Raw genomic sequence first — 7186 nt, 5'->3', positions numbered from 1 at the left:
AGACGCATAGGTAGGTCTGACCTCAGTCTGTCTTGGGATCTCAGGCAGTTGTTGCTGCTGTGCTGCTAGGCGCACCTCGTCCCGGACGACTTCAGACAGCGATGTAACAGACGGCGCGCTGGGAGGCAGCTGGAGGGCTTGTAATTCCTCCCTGACGATCGACCTGATTAGGTCCCGTAAAACGGCCGCATCACTCCCTAGCGGCATCGAAGAAACAGCGGGCCCAAGCGTGCTTACATCCCGATTGTACTGCCGGGCTCGTTGCAGGAGCGTCGTCTCCATTGTAGTCGCTTCCGTGAGGAATTCGGCAACAGTACGCGGTGGACTGCGCACAAGACCGGCGAAAAGCTCCTGCTTGACCCCGCGCATGAGGTGGCGAAGCTTCGTCTCCTCCGCCATGGATGGGTCAGCACGCTTGAAGAGGCGTGTCATGTCCTCCACATACATGCGGACGCTTTCGTTAGTCCGCTGGTTACGGGAGCGAAGCGCAGCTTCAGCTTTCTCCCGGCGGTCTGCGTTGGGGAATGTAGCTAGGAGATTTTGGCGAAATGCCTCCCAGGTGGACAGGTTGCTCTCGTGGTTCTCGTACCATGTCCTAGCGGAGTCCTCGAGCGCAAAATACACGTTATGCAGCTTACGGTCGTCGCTCCAGCCGTTGTAGCGGGCGACCCGCTCGAAGGTGTCTAGCCAGTCTTCCGCATCTTCGTACACGTCACCGTGAAAAGATGGCGGTGTTCGCGGCGTGTGGTAGAGGATGGGCGCCGGGGACCTACTGTCTGTGGCCATTTCCGGTGGGACCGCCGGTCGAGGCTGCGTCATCCTCGTCGGGTTGGCAAGAGGCCCGAACTCAGGCGACTCACCGCGGAGGCGGCGGCTTGGGCGCTGATGGACCGGTGTGAGTTCCGTCTTTATCTCGGAGGTGTACGCAGGTCGGGAAGCGTACCCAGCACTGCTCCACCAGATGTGTAACAGTTGCTACACTGAAAAGTAACTGCAGCGGCTGAACGAGGGCACCAGAGAAACGGACCTCTACTTCAGCGTCGTCTACTTCTTGCGGCTGCGATCTTTTTTCCTCTTCTACGTCCAATCCTCGTGTCAATATTATGATTCAGTATTGTCAGTAACACACATTTAAGGACATGAAAATTTCTGCATAAATCGGCAATTAATATTCCATCGATGCCAGGAGATTTATTGGGTTTTAGGCTTGCAAGCAGACATTGAAGGTCATGTTCGGAAATAAGAGGCAGGTAGGCGGATTCTGCCAAAGAGTGCTTGAAGGAACATGTGTTCGGATGTGGCCTTGCTACGCCAACTACACAAGAAAAGTAACTTAAATTCTTGCACAACCGTTTCCGCATCGCTCGAAAAATGTTCCAGAATAGACCTGTCCTTGCACATGGCAGAGTTCTCACCTCGTAAGTCGTTGACAAGCCTCCACGTTCGTCTGCTATCAGAACGTGCATCGAAAAATTTTTTCCGGCAGTGTATCCGCTTGGCAAGCCTAACCATCGCATTGACTCTGTTTCTGCATATCTTAAACCTGAGTCGCAACTCGTCACAAGAAGGCGCACGCCTTACTTGCGTCCACAGTAACTCTTTTTATTTAATTGCTGCCAATATTTCCGCTCACATCCACCGGCTATCAACACTGCGCTGCTTAATATGGAGACACCGCGTGGCGGCCTGTTTAAATTTTTTGAACAGTTTAACGAATTCTTCATACATCTCACCAGGAGGCACGATTTTTAAGAAATTGTACCACTCGTATTGTGTTATTAACTCGTCCAATATTTTAGGGTCTGTGATAGTAATTTTTTTTCTGCAATTCATAGTAGACGCCAGGCAAGACGGTTGGGTGAAGTCGCAGCAGATGAAGTAGAGATCAGCAAGTTTTTGACGGACAACAACTGAACGCGTTGTAAGATTGTGAGCACGAACATTGATATGGTCAATACACGAGACAACCAGACGGTTAGATAATACCTCTTCACGCGTGACTTCGTGGATAGTATTCTGGATACCCCATTTCGACAGCACGTCTAGATATTCGCATGTTAAACGTGTAGTGGTACGATGGGTGTCAATGTTGATATCGCCGATCAAACATAAGTGTTCTTCCAATGGCAAAGCTGAGACTGCAGAATCCAGCTCTTCAAGGAAGAGCCGCCCATTGTTACACGGGGGACGATAGACCGCTAAAATTACCAAAGAAAAGTTTGATACTGAAAGGCGCAAGGCTACCACCTCAGCCTGGCAGAAATGAACATTTATTTCTTGCACTGACCAGGCATCTTTTACAAATACAGCCACACCCCCACCTTTACCTGTTGTGCGTGTGTGTGCATACACATGCAAACCCGGTATGGTTTTCAAGAGCCCATCTGATGTAATGTTAATTTCTGTTAGTACTAAAACATCAAAGAGCGATTGCAAGGGCAGTGTTATTGCAAAAAAGTGATCCCAATGTTTGCGAATGCTGCGGATATTGACGTGCAAAATGCGGATAGCGCTGTTGTTGGCTGTGAAAAGTGTGTGAACTTGCGAAAAGTCAGTACAAAACTATGGAACGGAATTATCCATGATTACACGATGTTTTCAAGATCTGCCACACATACCACTCGAACAACGGAAGCAACTGTCTGCAATTGTCAGGCTGATCATATTCTTTAATTTAGTATTGTGTGAACGAAAGACGAACAGGAAAGAGGTCTGGTACATTGTCAGGCATTCATTCCTTTTCAAAAATGTAGACACAGGACGAGTGCAGCACATTTTATATGGTCTGCTCGATAAATGACCTGATTTGAAACTTTGCAAGCATTGTTCTGATCATATTGATTTATGATTGATTTATACTGCAGTCTGGCCATTTAAATTCTTCTACAGGGGCTTTTGGCACTTATTATGCTATCTGATCTGCATCATTTTTTTCGGTGAGCACAGGTCCATCTGATAATCGATCAAGTCTTCGGGCTTCTTCTGCGCGTTGTAGGTAGGCGGCGACGTCGACGTTATCTTCTTCGGTAACGTTCGGCAGCATGGCGTCCAGCGTGGTCGTGGCCTCTCTGCCATGGACGAGCCTAAAAGGCGTCATCTGGGTGGTCTCCTGCACTGCGGTGTTGTAGGCGAAGACTACGTAAGGCAACATGACGTCCCAGGTCTTGTGTTCGGCATCGACATACATCACGAGCATATCGGCGGTGGTTTTCTTGAGGCGCTCGGTCAGTCCGTTGGTCTGCGGGTGGTATGCAGTTGTTTTCCGGTGGCTGGTATGGCTGTAATGGAGGATGGCTTGCGTCAGTTCCGCCGTGAATGCTGTTCCTCTGTCAGTGATGAGCACATCGGGGGCGCCGTGTCGCAGAAGAATGTTCTCCACGAAAAATTTGGCGACTTCTGCTGCTGTTCCGTTAGGTAGGGCTTTTGCCTCGGCGTAGCGGGTCAGGTAGTCGGTCGCTATAATGATCCACTTATTTCCAGATGTTGATTTCGGGAAAGGGCCAAGCAAGTCCATGCCGATCTGCTGAAAGGGCCTTGAGGGGGATTCAATGGGGTTCAGAAATCCTGCTGGTCGGGTTGGAGGGGTCTTTCGTCGCTGACAATCTCGGCAGGATTTCACATAATGTGCGACATCGGCAGACAGTCGGGGCCAGTAATACTTGTCTTGAATGCGGCGGAGGGTGCGAGAAAACCCGAGATGTCCAGCCGTCGGCTCGTCGTGTGAGGCCTGAGGAACTTCTCCGCGCAGACTGACAGGTACAACAAGGAGGTAGGCTGTCTTGTTCGCTGCAAAGTTTTTCTTCACGAGGAGATCGTTCTGTAAACAGAACGAAGACAATCCTCGCTTGAACGAGGCGGGGGCCTCGCTGCGGTGGCTCAGTGGTTACGGCGCTCGGCTGCTGACCCGAAAGACGTGGGTTCGATCCCGGCCGCGGCGGCTGAATTTCTTCAAGGCGAAATTCTAGAGGCCCGTGTGCTGTGCGATGTCAGTGCACGTTAAAGAACCCCAGGTGGTCAAAATTTCCGGAGCCCTTCACTACGGCGTCTCTCATAGCCTCAGTCGCTTTGGGACGTTAAACCCCAATAAACCAATAAACCAACCAAAGAGGCGGGGGATGAAGAAACCTTGCCTTCCAAGTATTCGATTCGATCCATCTTGGGGATCAGTTCCCACAGAAAAGCCTCGTCGCGAGTTACTTTCACTATAACTGCATGTTTCGGGCCGTAGACATATAAAATGGCCCACTGCAGGTTCAAAACATACATCTGGACTTCTATTTGTGTGTAATAAGTAGGTGTGGTTCTGAGCACAATCACATCTCCATTAAACATTAAGTAGGGGAGCAAGCTTCGCCTTTCTTCATAGTCGATGAATGGTTCTTCCAATTGTATTTGAATGTGCACTTGATTGCAATCAACACAGTTTCACTGCCAATTTTTGCGAGTCCATCTGGGCTGCAACACAGCCATGGCTGCTGTGGAAGCACAACGAGTCCTGCCTAGAACATGAATAATTGAGATTAGTGCTTGAGTTGAAATGTACAACAAAGAGGTTTGGTTTTGTGGGGTTTAACGTCCCAAAGCGACTGAGGCTATGAGAGACGCCGTAGTGAAGGGCTCCGGAAATTTCGACCACCTGGGGTTCTTTAACGTGCACTGACATCGCACAGTACACGGGCCTCTAGAATTTCTCCTCCAAAGAAATTCTAGCCGCCGCGGCCGGGATCGAACCCGCGTCTTTTGGGTCAGCAGCCGAGCACCATAGCCACTCAGCCACCGCGGCGGCTACAACAAAGAGGAAACTGAGCATGCCAGGAATAACTCCTGATGTAAACTGGTAAGTGAACTCACCTGCTCAATACGGATGCCAAGCTTTCGTTGGAGCTCTTCTCGTGCTGTGGCTTCTGTCTTGATGCCTAGTAAAACACATTTACATGTTTAACTTAAGAGCAAATAAACTGTGAACATCACGGTTTATGTCCAAGCTTGTGGCAGCACAAGTGAATTTAGTGTTGGAATGCCATAACTAAGCACTCCAAATGTTTCTTTTAAACAAATTTTTGTGCTGTTGGAAACATACCGTAGTGCATTGCAGCACTTGTGTATGATGATGTTCTGCAAAGGCTAGTAGCAGCTCTCCCCAATCCTTCATCATTCTTTTTTGTGCGTATGGCATGTGCTTTCGTGCTGCTGATGCGAAGTCGACGTTCTTCATGCCATCTGAAAATTGGCAAATTTGAAAATATGAGTCAACAGAATGTATATGAAATGTGTCGGCTACCTTTTACTGCACTTTAGTTTCATACCATGAGCAGTTTGCTTGGCCTATGGTGTGGAAGCCCATGTCACGTGGTGCTTCTTTCAGTACTACTTTTGTTTTGTACATATGCGCCCTTTCACGGTCCATTTCGCTAACAAAATCTTTTACTTCAGTTGTTTTGTCATCGAGGACATTAAGATACCTGTAAACAGGCCGGTGCGACATTGACTGCAGTAAATCCTCTAGGATTTCCTTTTCCACAGTTTCTTAGACTTTGTCAACAATGTCATCTAGCAAGGTCGCACAAATGACATCTTCAGCGCTTCGATTTTGCAGCTCCAATATTTCTCTCAGTGGACACACTATGTCCGGATAGCTGAGAACGATATTTGGGTCAGCTGGTTTGGTATCAGGAACCCTGCTGCCCTGTCCTGTTATGGAGAATGAGACAAGGGGTAAGGAAGGTAACGATTCACTCATAAAATGGAAACTGCCGTTTAAAGGTGTGGCACATCGGATGCCTAAAAATACTTACGGGGGAAGAGGTCCAAAACATCCTCTTCTAAGCGCCTCTTGGGCTGTCCGCTCGGTTTTCCCCACTTCTGGGGCTCGCTGGTGCGTGAATTTACTTGGTGGTCGTTCACATGGAGGCACACCGCAGCTGCGTGCTTGCAGTTAGCTGTAATTCCAGCTTTGCAGGAGCATCGCCCCTCTCGAACAAGCAGCTCCTGCTTTTCCTGGCACGACCACGACAGCTATGAGAGTCAGAAATAAAAGTGAGACAGCGTAGACGCTTGCCGTCATCTTAAAGAAGGCTTCCTCCCGAAACTTCCCTCTACAAATTTTCAGCTACATGTCATGTGGCACGGTGTACATTTTTTCAGCTAACTCCGTCTGCCCCTCCCACACTATTCCGTGCGCGCGTACAAAGCTAAAATTAAGGCGAGAGATTTGGTTAAAGGCTTCATTATTTAAAACACCCAGTACAATGTTGTAAGTGCGTTTTTATGCCAGCGCAATTACGCGAACGCTCCGCGCGCTCGATACCACAGCTACGACAGCGCGCCTCTAGCTCGGCACCCCTCACGCTGAACATCGCGTTCGTGGAGCGAACAAAAAAATAAATTGCAGGCATGACATTGCAACTGAAAGAAAAAAAGGCGAACAATATGTGTGGCTTCTGAGCGCTTACGTCCAGCTGCCTCCCAGCCAAGTCAGCGGGCGATGTTCTAAGGGATGGAGTATGTGTGTCTCGTACTGTCCCACTTTATAGCGGGTAATATGGTTTGGCCGCAGAGAATTTCTTCCCCATGACGCAAACGTCGTTCCCGAAAGTGCACGATTAATTTATTCAAAAATGACATGTGGAAACAACTCAGTCCTATATGCATTCCGACAACGGAGAACTTCAAACGAGTGCACCGCTTCGTTTCGTAGCTAGTGCTTATAAAAACGTTCAGTTATTTGAGCATATAACAAATGGACAGGCTTACCTCAAGGTTCACGTCGTACACAACGTTGTCGCTGACTTGTGACACGCATTTTCCATTCAATCGGGCTTCGTTGTTTTCAATTACCTGCTCTACGGAGTACACATGGCTTAAAAGCCTTTCACCTTAGATTAGGTTCGCTTTCCTGAAATAGTTGTCGAGCTGGCATATCTTTTTGAACCCGCACTGCAGCCGGATCATTGCGGCGCGCGACAGAAGCAGCGCGAGACGTCTGCACATGCGCGGAAGCGACAGAGCGAAGGAGAAAGCATGCACGGGAGCCCAGGTGGAGCGCCACGTCTATCCCCAGTTTCTTTTTTTCTGCCAGAGATGGCGCTCCCTGTCAAGAGATGGCGCTCCCTGCCACCACCCCGTTTCAAAGGGGGCGCTCCTATCCATCCATCCATCCATCCATCCAGCAGCGCCGCTCGACGTT

The 7186-nt window shown here is 49.1% G+C and overlaps 1 pseudogene across 1 annotated transcript; it reads right to left on the bottom strand.

Moving 5' to 3' along the window:
- Positions 1-4414: 4414 nt before the first annotated feature.
- LOC149326057 (uncharacterized) lies at positions 4415-6951 on the bottom strand (annotated as a pseudogene). Its single transcript, XR_016286250.1, has 5 exons — positions 6754-6951; positions 5796-6015; positions 5081-5220; positions 4852-4916; positions 4415-4499 (listed from the first exon to the last, which is right to left on the bottom strand). The product of XR_016286250.1 is annotated as an uncharacterized LOC149326057 (transcript).
- Between the last annotated feature and the right edge of the window lie 235 nt (positions 6952-7186).

This window comes from Amblyomma mixtum, chromosome 10 (genome assembly GCF_055824585.1).
Source record: "Amblyomma mixtum isolate Tamu chromosome 10, ASM5582458v1, whole genome shotgun sequence".
Lineage (NCBI taxonomy): Eukaryota > Metazoa > Arthropoda > Arachnida > Ixodida > Ixodidae > Amblyomma > Amblyomma mixtum.
The sequence above is the reverse complement of the archived record's forward strand: the minus strand, read 5'-3'. Positions and strand labels throughout refer to the sequence as shown.